This window comes from Chelonia mydas, chromosome 10 (assembly GCF_015237465.2).
Source record: "Chelonia mydas isolate rCheMyd1 chromosome 10, rCheMyd1.pri.v2, whole genome shotgun sequence".
Classification (NCBI taxonomy): domain Eukaryota; kingdom Metazoa; phylum Chordata; order Testudines; family Cheloniidae; genus Chelonia; species Chelonia mydas.
Window position 1 is genome coordinate 1,011,048 of NC_051250.2, and position 15,915 is coordinate 1,026,962.

Below are 15,915 nucleotides of genomic sequence, written 5' to 3' on the forward strand. Positions count from 1 at the left end.
CTGGGAGCTCCATGGCGCTGTGGGGGCTGGCGGGGGGGCGTTGGGCCTGGGAGCTCCATGGCGCTGTGGGGGCTGGCAGGGGGGCGTTGGGCCTGGGAGCTCCATGGCGCTGTGGGGGCTGGCGGGGGGGCATTGGGCCTGGGAGCTCCATGGCGCTGTGGGGGCTGGCGGCAGGGGGAGGGGGGGCTCCACACAGCTTCAGTTCCTTTTACTGACTCTAGCCAAAAAAACCTCCCAAAACCAGTGTTTAAATATCCTGTCCTTCAACGTGAGACTAGAAAGAAGTGACAACGCACTGCACTTGGCACCAGATAAATGAGTCAAAATGTCAGCAGCACTCGGGAAAAGAGTTACTGAAGTTACAGATACTGATTTAACCTTTACACTCATTCTTCAGAGCTTCTAGGCAGACGTGCAAGATCCTGCCATGAAGCGGAAGGACAGTCCTTGCACAAGGCCGGGGCAGTGTGGCTCGTGCAAGGGGGATACCATAGGTGCTAGCTCGGACAGAGGGGACACTCTGGTTTCTAGTGGGCAGTTGTTCACATCACTCGTTGGCACTACAGAGCCCTGTTACAGACCCTCTCTGCAGTGGCTAAGGACTGCAAAGCTCTCATGCGTCTTACCCTAAGAAGCAACCCCTCCTGGCCAGGCTCGGGACATTCTGGTGACATGATATGCGGGGGGATTGGGGGGGGGCAGCTACTGGCCGTGCTGCACTATACCCCCTATGTGATTAAAGTGAGGACTTCTGTCTCCAGGGCTAACAGTCTTGCTCGTTGGAGCAGGGGCCACGCATGTGGAGCTATTTGTATTTAGGGTGTGTGCAGTACCTACCTGAATGAGGCATCAATCCAGATCAGACGCTCTGGGTGCTAGAGTACTGTAAACATGAAACAAGAATCTTTCCCTATTGCAAAAATCCAATAAATAAATAGTAGAAAGTAACTTGTGGGACACTGGAAATGCGTTAGTATTTCCTTTATTGCAATCATTAGCACAGTCCATGGAAACATAGCTCTTTTCTCTGATGATATCTAGTCAATAATCTCAACAACTCAACAAACTGGCCCTATGCATCTCACAGAGATGGGGGAACAGTAGAAAAGCAAAGTGCACACAGGATACACCTTGTTCAGACGTTATTGGTTCTGCATAAAATACAGCAACCCCAGCTGAGCTCTGGCTTAGGAAGGAACTAATATACGTACATGTGTGTGAGAGACACACACACACAGATACCAACAAAGAGAGTAAGAAAGAGAAGTAAAATAAAAGGTGCAGCTGGAGTGGAACAATGAGCAACAGATCACAAGAGACAGATGCAGCCACAATATTTGCTCGAGCCGAGGAGTCGGCCCTAATTTAACGTATGTTGTTGTTTCATAAATGAAATTGTTTAGCAAACCCACGGAGGAAGAGAGCGAAGAACCAGGAGAGCCAGATAGCGAGGAGAGAGACATAATGGGCACAGTGTCTGCACCATTTGTGCCAGTGGCAGGAGAGTGGTCTTGCATCATGCTGGTGACCTACAGACAGGGATGGATAATACAAAGGGATGGGATCACACTGGAGATGGGTGAGAGAGAAACTCCCTCCCTTTTCACAAGGGCACATTTCATTTCTATGCAAATATTCATCAGCCTACATAGCTCAAACGGCCTACAATTCTAGGAGCTCAAGTGCCTTTCTACCTCCTGTCCAAGTGCAAACAACAGTGAAACACGCAACTTGGTGCTCAGATCTGACTCTCCCCTCTCCCCCTCTTTCACCCACCTCATTCCCCAGAGACACAGGGCTTGAATTCACACTGCAGTGCCACAGTGCCCAGCCACAGATATCAACCATGGTTCTTAACAATGACAGCTGTCAAATGTGTTCGCAAGGCCCCAGAGCTTCCCAGGTGCTTCCCAGCCAGGGATGATCGGCTGGACCCCTCAGGTGTGCCCTGCTGTCTCTCTGATCCCTTTGGGGTTGGGACACTCTGAGAGCAGACTCAGGAGTTTTCCACACTTTCTTGGTTTCAGTCTGGTACCTGAGATCAACATATATTTAGGAGTGTCTCTTCCTGGGCCCGGGGAGCTGCAGCGGAGAGAATAACAACATAATACAAAACAAGGCAAACTCCTCTGAGCCTCCATAAGCTTTGGGTTGTGTGTGAGTTTGGGACAGTTCCCATTACACCTGCACCAGTGCCCCTGTGCCCAGTGATGAGGAAGGCCTAGTATCCGTCTGAGGTCAGCCTGGCATTTGGAGAATCTTCCTGCACCGCCTGGAACTGCATCGGCAGCAGTTTGTTAAGTGAACGGAGGTGAGCAGTGAAATCACTTCCTGACTTAGGCAGGGTAAAGACAGTGGGGAGGAGCGAACCACCCTGCAGAGAATGGGACCAGCCTGACCCTGCACCCAGAACTCAGAGCAGGACCTTTTGGGCTTCGCCCCTCACTGTGCATTGCAGACCCAGTGGGGAGAAGGGGCTGAGGGCAGAGTAGTAACATTGCAGCCCTATATTATGCCATTTCTTCTCCTGTGGATTAAATATCTCCACACACCTCAAATTTATAACAGTTTGTAACTGATCTATGGGAACTGGCTCGTCTCACCTCAGCCAAGGCACCGCCATGCAGGGAGCCATGTCCTTCTTGAGCCCCCTCAGGGGGCTGGAGCCAGGCCTTTGCTACGGGAAGTTTAGCTGTGACAGGAGTAAGATTTGATTTGATATAGCAGTGGGCATGGTTGGGCAGGGGTGAAAGTAAGTTAGAGGACTTACCGAGTCCTGAGCAGGGGGCGTGGCCTCAACCGGAAGAGGCAGGTCCTTAAATCCCCGGGCGTTTTAAATTTTGATTTAAAGGGCCTGGGGCTCCAGCTGCGGTAGTGGCGGCTGGGAGTCCGGGGCCCTTTAAATCACCCCCGAGCTACCAGCTGCAGAGGCGATTGGGAGCTCCGGGGCTCGGCGGCGATTTAAACGGCCCAGGCTCCAGCTGCCACTATCACCCCGGCCCTTTAAATCCCCTCCGGAGCCCAGCCGCTGCTACCCCAGGGCTTCAGCTAGCAGGGCTCCGGTGGGGATTTAAAGGTCTGGGGCGGTAGCGGGGTCTGGAGCTCTGGGGCCCTTTAAATCCCTGCCAGAGCCCTGCCACCGCTACCCCAGGGCTTTAAATTGCCGTCTGGGAAAGCCGGTCCCAGTACGGCGCACCCACTCTTACCGGTATGCTGTACCGGGGCGTACTGGCTTACTTTCACTTCTGTGGTTGGGGATCTCAATTGTGCCACGCAATGTCGTATAACTTATTGGTTTCACAGGGGATGGAGAGCAATCTGAGCAACCTCTGTACTCTGCGGCCCAGACACACATCACTGCACTGTTGAGTTAACAGCAGCCACTGACGGAGAGAATGGATGGAGCCCATGGAGATATTCCTGTCTCATCTGTCTCGTGTAAATCAGGGCAAGGCTAGAAACATCCGAGGAGCCAAAATGCAAAAGCAATAAACCATTCCACCAAAGGAAAACTCTCGACTCAGATTTGAGCCAGGAGTTAGTCTGACGTGACCGCTAGCAAGTAAGAGATTTCACAGGATCGGGGAGGGATTTTGAGCTGAGGAATTGTTGATTATTTAGTGACTGCTTAAGGGGTTTGGAAAAAATCAAAGCTGCTGCTGTTCACAGGTTGATGACAGGACTGCAGCTGCCCCCATCCCCGCCCTTAGTTACCATCAGGCTTTACCTGTGTGGGGAAGAATAAGCAAAGATTTCTAACTGCTTGCTCAGAAATGAAAGGCAGCTGAGAATCAATCATTTGTTTACATTGTATAACTTGTTGAAAATCAATTGGCTCCACATGTTGCAGATCCGATTGCATTTTGTTAGCAGTCACAGGAAATGGTTTCCCCTGACATCCCTGTATTCGGCATTTGTTTAGTGCATCACTTGTATCAGGCTTTTAGAATAATTGAGACTGAGCAACCATCCCCTTTATAAATATTAATTTTGATATGCTTGGGAAACTTTGTCTCTCCTAGATGAATTTTTAACTAGCTTTTTAATCTATTGCTTCTTGACAGAAAAGCAGGATCATTTCTCTGCATCGGTTTTTGTCCCTTGCAGCCCGGGAAAGCTGGCTCTGTCAATCTGTTACTTCACTTCAGCAGGTGGGTATTGTAGTTGTAAGAAGGCTTGATAGAGATCGTGTAGGTATTTGTCTCTGTCGGAGGGGTTGGAGCAAATGCAGTTGTATCGTAGAGCTTGGCTGTAGACAATGGATCGTGTGGTGTGGTCAGGGTGAAAGCTGGAGGCATGTAGGTAGGAATAGCGGTCAGTAGGTTTCCGGTATAGGGTGAAGAAACAGATTGACAGAGCCAGAAGAGTACCCAGAAGTCACCTGCTATAGGACAGGCCCAACAAAGAAAATAACAGAACGCCACTAGCCGTCACCTCCAGCCCCTAACTAAAAACCTCTCCAACGCATCATCAAGGATCTACACCCTATCCTGAAGGACGACCCATCACTCTCACAGATCTTGGGAGACAGGCCAGTCCTTGCTTACAGACAGCCCCCCAACCTGAAGCAAATACTCACCAGCAACCACACACCACACAACAGAACCACTAACCCAGGAACCTATCCTTGCAACAAAGCCCATTGCCAACTGTGTCCACATATCTATTCAGGGGACACCATCACAGGGCCTAATCACAGCAGCCACACTATCAGAGGCTCGTTCACCTGCACATCTACCAATGTGATATATGCCATCATGTGCCAGCAATGCCCCTCTGCCATGTACATTGGCCAAACCAGACAGTCTCTACGCAAAAGAATAAATGGACACAAATCTGACATCAGGAATTATAGTATTAAAAAAACCAGTAGGAGAACACTTCAGCCTCTCTGGCCACTCAGTAAAAGATTTAAGGGTGGCAATTTTGCAACAGAAAAGCTTCAGAAACAGACTCCAATGAGAAACTGCTGAGCTTGAATTAATATGCAAACTAGATACCATTAACTTGGGTTTGAATAGAGACTGGGAGTGGCCGGGTCATTACACATATTGAATCTATCTCCCCATGTTAAGTATCCTCACACCTTCTTGTCAACTGCTGGAAATGGCCCACCTTGATTATCACAACAAAAGTTTTTTTTTTCCTCCTGCTGATAATAGCTCGTCTTAACTAGTTAGCCTCTCACAGTTTGTATGGGAACTTCCAACTTATCTGTATGTATGTAAATATCTTCTTACTATATGTTCCATTCTATGCATCCGATGAAGTGAGCTGTAGCCCACAAAAGCTTATGCTCAAATACATTCGTTAGTCTCTAAGGTGCCACAAGTCCTCCTGTTCTTTTTGTGGATACAGACTATCATGGCTGCTCCTCTGAAACCAGTCTTAGGGAAAACAATCTATATCCTCGTCAGAAGCTAGGGAGAAATAAATCTATGGTGTGTTCTTGTCTCTTGCCCAAACAGCTCTGGTGCTTCTGTGTCTCGTGCTTTCTCTTCAGAACTAATGTATGAGGCTGGAACTCAAACATCCCCTCACCTTCCAGAGGAAAATGCTTGCAGCACAGAGAGTACCAGCTTTGCCCAGAAAATGGTGAGCCCCTGTGTTAACTTCTACATGGGGGTGAAAGTCACAGTCTTCTCCAAAGGGGAAATCAATGTTCCCCCAGTGTTTGACCCCCAACAGAGAAAACTCCTGCCAACTCTTGTGCACAACGTTTCTGAAATCGTCTCCTCTCCGCCAGGGCGTGGTTATCTCACGCTTCGACGATGGCATGCTCCTTAGCACTGGCCTTCTAGGCTGTGCCAGCACCAATGCCAGCTCTAGCTGGCAGTCTGAGTCGCGGCTGCAGGCAGGGTATCCCAGGCAGGCCCTAGGGCTCTTGTGGACTGTACCCCGAGCTCTCACCCAGGGAACTGCCGAGGGGATCTGAGTAGATGGGATGCGCCTTGAACCAGCGCAGTTGGCCCCTGTAATTGACCTCTCCCACCCTTTGCAGCCAGATATTGTGTGCCACCCACACTGCACTGGGACCCGTGCCGACGGCGATGCTGGTGGAGGAGACTGTGCTAGGTCTGTTCTTTGGTGCTGGTGGAAGGGCAGGTGACAGAGATATGGCTGGGGCTCAAGTCCGGAGCTAGGTTTTCCCCTGGGCTGCTGGCAGTGCCAGACTGCCAGTCCTGTGTGCGTGGCAGGGGAGGCGCGAGCAGCCGCGCTGGCTCAGGGGTGGGTGTTGCTGCTGCCGGGCGTCCCGTTGATGCAGCCTCTCCTGGTGCATTCTGTGTGTTTGGAGTGCAGTTCTGAGAGCATGCTGGCACCCGGGATGAGAAACACACGCCCCTCTCCTGTGTCTGTGCCCCAGACTCCCAGTCACAAAGGCAGTACAAGGTGCTGAACTGAATGAGCTGACAGACGGTACGCTGGCACTGCCTTTCCCCCGGGGAAAATTCCTATGGAAAGTCTTTAATGTAGTAACAGAAAACCAAGCTCCACAACCCGTCCCTGTACTGTGGGTTTAGGCTACCTTAACCACCTTGCCGCACTGTTAAACCAGGCTGCTCCAGCGTCATGGAAATGGGAGAGGCAAAAAACCTATTGGAATCTCTAGCCCATCCCTCTCCCTGGCTGTGGTACCATTGCAGGATTTCTCCCGGCACTCAAATCTCTCCAGTGCTCTGTCCAAGCTCTGTCCAATTTAAATGGCTCCAGCTTAATTTAGGGCTCCCACCAGTTCCCGTGGTGAGCTGCTGTGTGTAAGATTCTTTACCAGTGGATGTCAGACAACTGCAGGTGTAAGTGGGGATGGAGGCGTGGAGGAATAAAGCTTGTGCAGAAAGGAGGACGATCATGAGATGAAGGAGAAGCTGCCAACCACTGTCAGCGTCTAGAGCTTTAAGACACTCCGTGGGCACAGCCACGCACTCCGAGTCATGCTCTGTTATTTGGGGAGTTCCTGCTCTGTGACAGTGAAACCTTTTCAGCCTCTGGGTGAGGCCGAGAATGGGCATTTGATGCTGCGTTTCCGCCCGGTTGGACGGTGGTAATGCTCCTTGCACCACTGCCAGCCTATTTCATTTCTGGTTGGAGAGTTTAGCTGCATGGAGAGGATTAGCGAACCCAACAGGCCCAGGTAACTTGTTAACCAGATCTGCACTCCCGCCGCCTGCGGCTGCTTCACACCCCGCTCTGCTAGAGTGCACCGTAAAGCGATGACATGCAGCAGAACGTCCCATCGCGGCCCTGTCGGTGAATGCTACCCATTCATCTGCAGCTCACAGACAGTGCTTAAAAGGAAGGAAAACAGAGATGGCTTGCTTTTTGTGTTTAAAAAATGAGGGACTTTCCTTAGCAATTTCCTATCTCATAGCAGCACTGACGCATAAAGGCAACATACGTGAATAGTGAGGATATTAAAATACCTGCACATTACCTTATTTTTCTCTCTGAGAGCTGTTTGTGAAAGGCAATGTGACTTCAAGCTTCCAGGCCCATGTGTCATGGACGACAGTCATAAAGGGATGGTGTTCACTGCTGGGATAGTTTGCACTGGAGATTTAAAACAAGACACTTTCTTCCAAATGTGGGTAAAATCTTTGTTACGAAAAGCACACGGTACATGAGAAATGTACATCAGCCAACCTTCTCTTTCCTCGATCCCCTACAGGGAGGGCTGGGCCTTTGAGGGAAGATACAGGTCCACACTGTTCCTGGTTGCCCAGAGAACAAGGCTTTCTGGGGTGGAAGTTCCATGGGCACATGAGAACCGTAGGCCTTGCAGCAAAGACAGGCAGGGCTGTAAAGCCGCTGTCTCTTGTTAGTGTGCTGAGAGATGGAGTGTTGGTGGGCTGATGAGGCTTGGAGGGAGAAAGGCTGCCACTGGGTCTCTCCAGTGAGATGATCCAAGCGGGGGGCGAGGAGTCCCCCCCCCACCCCCCCACAACCCCATACTAGATTGAAAACTCTTAAGGTCAGGCTTGACAAAGCCCTGGCTGGGATGATTTAGTTGGGGTTGGTCCTGCTTTGAGCAGGGGGTTGGACTAGATACCTCCTGAGGTCCCTCCCAACCCTGATATTCTATGAGTCTATGAATCTTCGCCTGAAACTCGACTGGGCCAGACGTCAGCAGGGTGAGAGCTGTCTGGAGTTGGCTGGCAAAGCAGCATGCAGCTATCTCCCTTGGCGGGTCACCAATCCGGAGACAGAGCAAGCTGAGAGAGAGAATAGGATAAACAGCCCGAACACTCCCTCTTCTCCAGCCTGCCTTGCCAGCGCTCAGAAACAGCCCTCCCTGGAACGAAGTTCTCGTCCAGATGCAGCCACCTCGTGTGGCTGGTGCCAGCAGGAGCTGAGTCGGGCTCCTGCTGAGCTGAGGCTGGGTGAAACTAGCCCAGTTACTTCATTTGAGTCTCAGGAGAATCTACGACTAGCGAACTTCACCGGGGCCCTGCCTCAGCGGCTGGAGAGCACCTCGTCCTCATCCCATCTGGCTGCAACCCACAGGCCCGCTTTCTGTCCTGGCCTCCTCCCACATGCAGGGAATAGTTAAGCCAGAACAGTCCGGGGCTGCCTCTCGAGTTGCAGGGAGTTCTTCACACTAGATGCAACCTACAGTTCAGTGCCTCTGAATGGGGAGTCACTCAGCCATCCGGGAGCCAGGTAAGGTACTTTCCTGTTTGTCCACTGTACTTCCTAGAGCATCAACGTGCTTGGATGTTCAGGAAGTGGCTCTGTCCCCTGGCCCAGGGCACCCCTCAGCTGAGAACCGAGCAGGTGACGAGCACGTCAGACAGATGTGATGATCTGTCATTATGAGGACAACTCTTCAGAGAATCTCCTGCTCTCTGCCGGCAGGCGACACCGGACAGCTGATTGTTTTATCAGCGCAGTTTGTTAGGTTTCTCTGGTCTCTAGTCTGGGTTTGCTGGGGAGAAGTTTTCATAGAAGCTGCACGAGCCTCCCCAGTCCAGCCTTTTGTGTGGGATACTTGGCGATGGATTCCTGCTCGCGCAGCACCGGCAGCTCCCGGCTCTTCACCGCTGTGGGGTCAAAGACGGTGCTAATGCTTCCACCACACGCCCGCAAGGTTCTTCCTCGGCTGCCCTCTTGGGAAAGGGAAGGGTTCGGAGGAATGCAGCTTTCCAGCAATGTAGCCGTGCCCTCTGCACTGGCCCAGGATTAACAAGAACTACCCAGGAAAGCAGAGCACCTGGGCTCGGGCCATCCCCCCCTTTCAGCATGTTCTGCTTCTCTTAATCTTGTTATATTGTTTTTTCTGCAGAAGAACATCGCCCTTTTGAATCATCATATGTTCCTATTTCCCGGCTGACATTAGCAGACAACTGAGCCACTGTTGCTTAGTGATCAGCTACCTTTGGAAACAGAGCTAAATGTGCAGCAAAGCATCAGTAACCCACTCGCCCGCTGGGCAGGAGTTGCCAGGCACTTAGACAGCTCGATGCCCTAAGTTCATCTGCGAATTGTGACGGAGGCCACATCCTAGCCATGACGACTTGTGCCTACAAACTGTAGATGCAACAAGGGAGGTCTGTTTTTACAGCTCTGGGGCCTGATTCTCCTCTGACAATGGTGCAAATCAGGAGTGACCCTCTGAAGTTACTGGAGTTACACTGGTATAAAAGAGGGTGTAGGTCCCTGTAGTGCCACTTCCCTCCCTCAGAGCCAGTTGCAAATTCACTAGGCCCCGTTCCTTGTCTGGATTAACCAGGCAAAGACCCTGCAACATTCATGGCTGCTTGCCACCGCTGCTAGATCCCGGCTTGCTGTTTGGGAAGCCTCTGGGGCAGGAGAGTCCTTGCACAGATCACTGGAATGGCTTACTGGCCTCAGCAATGCCACTGTGCGGTTCCCCAAGATGCTCTTTCATAGACAACACCCCGGGGCCCTGAAGTGTCCAGCTGCCACAGAGAGAGAGGATGGATGCCTGGGCCTGTCCCGCAGCTGTGTTTTATGATGAAGTACAAGCTCCTGAGAAGACTGCAGAGATGCTCCCACAAAGGAGCACACCCCCGCAGCTGACCCTGCTTTTCAGGGTTTCCCAGGCTCGGGATTGCAGACTAATTTCTGACAGCAGTGGAATGGGGAGACAGGACGTAGCCGATGTACAGGACACACCTAGCGCTGGGCACCTCATTACAAGTTTGGTAAATGGCTCCTCCTAACTGGGTACGCAAGGGAATTACCAATCCCTTGCATCACGGCTGCCCTGGAGCAGAGTCGCCTCTTCCCAGCCAGGCCTTTCTCGTCAGCAGGTGCCTGCTCTTGCCCTCTGTCTGGTTCCCACTAAGGCCCTGTCTTCGCTAGGGACATTTCCTTGAAAAGTTCCCTCCCGGCTCTACCCTGTTCAGCTGCAGCAGTGTTAGCAGCATCGGGAGCCCTAGTGTAGACGGACACCCCCCCACTTCCCCACACCCCTCACAAACACACTAGTGAGCGCTGTGCTGAGGAGCCCCAGGCTGGCAAAGGAGAGGTCACCTCACTCGCCAAGGATCAGCTCATTTCAGGTTTTAGAGGTTAAAATCAACCCCGTAGAGCCCCACCCAAAACAAAGCGAAAGCCAGTGCCAAGCCCACAGGGCAGGGGTAGCGCCCCCGGTGAGACACAGCCCTTAACAAAACAGGCTGTCACATGCTGCATCAGCTGGTTTCAAAGCCTGGGCAGCCAGAGGGATGTTTGTGTAAAAGATTTAAACAAGGAGGGATTACAATGGACTTGGACCAAGCTGTAAAAGGTTCAGGCAGTAAAAATCATCCCTGGCTACAGTCATGCTGGAGGGGGCAGAAAGACAGCCGCATTTTGATACACTTGTCAGTGCAGCCTTTTCTGTCTGAGGCATCTTCTCCTGTCTGATGCTTTCTCTGTGGGAAAGCTGTGAAGACAGGCTGACAGTGCATGAAAAAGAGACTGGTGTTTGGTGTGTCTTGGCTGGCGAGTTTTTCCCGCCTATAATGAATTTCATTGCACGGGCTCCATCTGATCTAATCGTCTCCATTTAGGTCCGTGTGCTGCCCCCGTCACTGGGGTGGCTGGGTGCCTCTGAAGTACTGAAAACCAGAAATAACAATACCAGCCCCTCTGGGGCTCTGCTGACAATATCCAGCCATGGGACGACCGGGGGGGAATTTCTTGAGCGCACAAGAGGCCTTCAGGATCTACAGTCATGGGGATCATCTAAGGAGCCTGGAAGAACAGAGGCATTGGGGGTGCAAGTGGGAGGGTCTCAGAGGCTTCACAAATGCACCTTGGGGATTCTGGCTCTTTCCCGAGCAACAGCTGTACCTGTGTAAGTCCCAATGCATTCCTACCTGGGAAATGATTCTTTCAAGCTGCTGCAGCCACACACTGCCTCTGATGCCGGAGCACCCCACGGTACTGCTCTGGCACATGGTATTAGCAGCACTGTGTGAAATACCCATTCCTGGGTGTTACCCGGGGTTCTTTCAACCCAAAGCTCTTGGTAACTTGTACTCTGTGCGAGGTGGTGCCAGGAAATAAATCAGGGGAGACACGGCCGTCCGACCGATCGATGGCTGTCACAAACAGGTTAGTAAAACACCCCCAACCCTTGATAATTACCGAAGCTGAGTGTGGCTCTCGAGTGGCACAGCGGCAGCCCGTCTGCTAGTGGGGAACACAAGATGCATCCAGAGGGAGAGTCCAGTCCTGAAGAGTCCCCCTACCTCAAACTTTTCCCTCTTATTTATACATTAGTAATAGAATGACATGTCCCTTAAAGCAAACTTGTTAAGTAAGCAGTTTCAATGGTGAAGCGAGAGGTTCCTTCTGATTATCGATTAACCAGGTGTGGGTTTTTCCAGAGTTTGCAGCCTTGAGGCCCCCAATAGACATTCCTGGGGCACATCCTGCTCTTGGAAAATGCATGTATCAGCCACTTCAACACAATTCTTATCAGGAAGGAGCGGGGTCAAGCTGCCCTCTCCATGGCACCCAAAACTCTCCCCCCCGCCAGCCTTGGTCAAACTGAGAGTGCTGAATGGCCAATTTACAGCCTGCTGTCTTGGCTGCTTTTAGCAATAAGCCATAGCGGTTTCAGGCACTTTACTGGTTTGCCAAAGTCTCCCCGTACACTGGGCACCTGTCTGTATTTCCAGGTTAAATTAATGCCTGTTTTTTTTTTAAACAAACCCACACGCTGTGAATGTTATTAAAATGTTCTGTTGATCAGATGCAACTCAGCTTAATCGGAACAGTGTGTAGGAATTTAAATACAAGAGTTGCATTTAACTTCCTTGCAGGCAGCACTGGGCAAAGAGTGTGGCTGCTCAGTGGAGAGAATCTCTAGCAATTTCCCACCGCACCATCCATTCTGCCTCTGCCTCCTGACTGCTGGGACATGCACACCTGTGTACAGACACGCTGGGTGATGGCCAATGCAGTGGCAGCTGGTAGATGCTGGCTGAAAAGCATTAGTGCTGAGTGTCCCTGACCTCTGCCCCAAAATTACCCCTTTCCCCAGCCCCTGTGATGGCTTCAGTGACAGAACAGTCCATTCTGTAGCACGCAGGGGATGATTTCAGGTAAGGCAGGGGCAGAGGGAATGAGAACGACACCCAAACACCAGCCACTGAACACGGCAGCAGAAGGGGAGCCGGTGTTTATCGGAAGGTAGCATGGCCGTGTGATGGCACCCCGCGGGCTGACATGCCCTGCCCTGTACCCTGTGTAGGGGTGAGTGGGGGCTCACGGCCCTGCCCAGGCACTCTGGGTGACTCTCCCTTGAGGAGTTGGCAGCTGGACTCCATGAGAGGGTGATGGAAATGCCTGAGACCTGCCTTGCTCGCGCCTGAGCACCATCGCTGTAGCTGGCTACGCAGTTCTGGTGGGAAGCCTGCCTCAGGAAGGATGGAAGAATTTGGCTCTATGACAGTAGGATCTGCAAAGCAGGGCTTCCCACGGAGGCAGCTGTTCTATGAACCTGACAGTGCGGTGCAGCGTGGGCCCCAAATGCTGCAGCTCGCCGGCATGATACCACCTCTCTCAGGGCAGCTTGGCTCAGAGAACGATGTGGGCAGGGTGGGTCTCTCAAAGCCCCCGGCTGAGCTCCTACAGCCACAAGTGTCCTGTCTCAAGGGTGCCCTGGGAGAGGCCCCGCTGAGCCCCACAGTGCAGTGGGGTGGTGGGGAAAGAGGCACGTCCTGTTAGGAGAAATCAGGTGTGCTGAGCTGCGTTAGCCGAGACCCTTACAAAGGGGACGGGCTGCTTTCAGTGGGGAGACAAGGGATAGAGCCAGCACAGGAACTGCCCTGCTTGTACCCGATCATGGCTCTCGCTGATACTGCTGGGGGGTGAAGGAACTGAATATTTGCAAATTGGATACAATTAACTTAGGCTTGAATAGAGACTGGGAGTGGCTAAGTCATTATGCAAGGTAACCTATTTCCCCTTGTTTTTTCCTACCCCCCCCCCCAGACGTTCTTGTTAAACCCTGGATTTGTGCTGGAAATGGCCCACCTTGATTATCATACACATTGTAAGGAGAGTGATCACTTTAGATAAGCTATTACCAGCAGGAGAGTGGGGTGGGGGGAGAGAAAACCTTTTGCAGTGACAAACACCCATTTTTTCATGGTTTGTGTGTATAAAAACAAACATCTGCTGTATTTTCCACAGTATGCATCCGATGAAGTGAGCTGTAGCTCACGAAAGCTTATGCTCAGATAAATTGGTTAGTCTCTAAGGTGCCACAAGTACTCCTTTTCTTTTTGCAAATACAGACTAACACGGCTGTTACTCTGAAACCTGAATGGAATGTGACCAGAGAGTACAATGGGGTGTGTGTGTGTGTGTGTGTGTGAGAGAGAGAGAGATGGGGTGTTCACTGCACACCCGCCCCGGAGGGGTTAAGGTGGCCCAGAGGAGGCCAGGTGACTTTTGCAGTTGCCCCTGAAGGGAGGCCCAGGGAGTTACAAATACTAAGTGCTGATGAAGCCCAGCTGGGGGGATGCTGGTCAGGAACATGGAGAGAGGAAGTTGGCAGGAGCAGTGGGGGAGTCTGCAGTCGCTCTCTAGGAGCAGAGAGGTGGTAGTAGCCCACTGGGGGCCCCAGGCAGGAATATTTTGGGGGCATCCCCCCACAACACATAATTAACAGCAAACAGGGGCCCCCTGGAGTTGCTCGGGGCCCTAAGCAATTGCCTAATCTGATTCTGCCTAGTGCAGACTCTGGGAGGAGGAGGAGGAAACCTGGCAGAGAACAAGCTCTGAGCCCTGGAAGCAGGGTCCACCCCAGAGGAGTTGGGGAAAGAAAGATGGAGAAAGATGGTAGGAAGAAGCCCAGGGAAACAACAGCAAGGAGGGGCACTGGGCAGGCCCTGGATGCTGGTTACAGGATCCCTGGGCTGGAACCCAGGGTAGTGGGAGGGCCTGGGGTCCCCTCCCAGCCACGGGGAAGTGGCATGGGCTGTTGGAGGCATCACCCAGGCAGCTGGTCTGGCAAGACTGATACCGCAAGGGGGGGCTCTACAGTGCCATCACCGGAGGGCTGAGTCGCGAAGAGGAAGAACTGTGGATTATGGGAAGAGAGACCAGCGCAGTGCCAGTGACCCACGGCAGGGGCTCCACCTGGGAAGAACGCTGCCCTGCCATGCCTGGCCAGGAGGAGGCGCTCTTGCAGTGAGTGAACCCCTGTTGCAGCGTGAGTGAGTGAATACATTAACTTGAAGCGCCAGAGAGAGCGTTTTGCCTAGGCTGGGCCTCCTGCACCGTCTCTCTCCAGCAGCCGCAGGCGGGTCAGCCTCACTGGCTGGGCCAGCGGGAGGAGGGCTATTGACTCAGAGATTGGCTTCTTCAGCTGCGTTAGCGTGTCAGATACACTGGTGGCGAGAGTGGTGCCATGCAGGAGACTCTGTACCATCTGTCTGAGCATCACTTGGCAGCCAGTCCCAGCCTCCCGACCAATTATTTCGCAGAAGCAATTAGCGAAAAGGACTTATCTTTTTCCTTTTGTGCAGAAAACTTCAGAGCTATTTTTATTCTGGGAGAAGGATGTGGAGATGAGGAGGGAAAAAGCAGTTTCTGATTAAATGAAAAATTAACAGTTTGTCTGTGCCATTTTCTAGCACAGTGCAGTCTGGGCGGGGGAGTTACTCTCTCTCTGTTGCATAAGCCAGTCTTTTCCATATTTTAACATTCAGGGAAAGCCAGTTATTTCCTGGCTATTTCAGATGGTTGCAGAATTTAGTGGAAGCGCTAAACCAAACAGACTGTAGAGTGTCACATTTTGTTAGTGCTACATGGAGAGAGGCTGTCAAGCTGGCAAACAAGACATGGGAGAAGTCTGAAATCAACACAAACACTGATGTTTCTTTCCATTGAAAGTTCTGGGTTGTGACAGGATGTCAGTGTGGGGACTACAGCACCTTTTGCTTATTGCCAAATATAATGTTAAAGGCTGGAGCAGTAACTAAAGCTGATGGAAGTGTGTTTATTTAAACTGTCAGGATAAATTAACTTTTAAAGCCACGATGAAAAAGTCTTAAAAGGCTGAGACACGAATCAGGGACATGAATATTCAGGCACATGGACTCATTGAATTAGTATGTTGCGAACACATTGGAGGCAGCTGTTCATTTAATAATCAGGGATAATCACAGAAATACACGACCAGTTACTTCATGTAATCTGCATAGTTAAAATGATGATTTTATAACGATCTCAGCAGTTAGGTTTAAAACCTAAAAAATCCAGTGAAACACAGTTCGGGGGATGCTCTTCATTTAGTGTAGGAAAGCCTAGGTCAGAACTGGGGCTGCTGTCATGTGTCAACAGCATCAGTAGCAGCTTCCTGACTCCTTATTTATTTCTGACTCAAACCCACAGCTCAGAGGTGAAGTTCTCTGAATTATGAAATCACACGAGGATCATGCAATCTAACCC

General features: G+C 51.5%; 1 long non-coding RNA gene across 1 annotated transcript in view; it reads right to left on the minus strand.

The window, feature by feature from the left end:
• Positions 1-15,915, minus strand: part of LOC119567235 — a 78,042-nt gene that overhangs the window by 44,609 nt on the left and 17,518 nt on the right. The window lies entirely within an intron of this gene.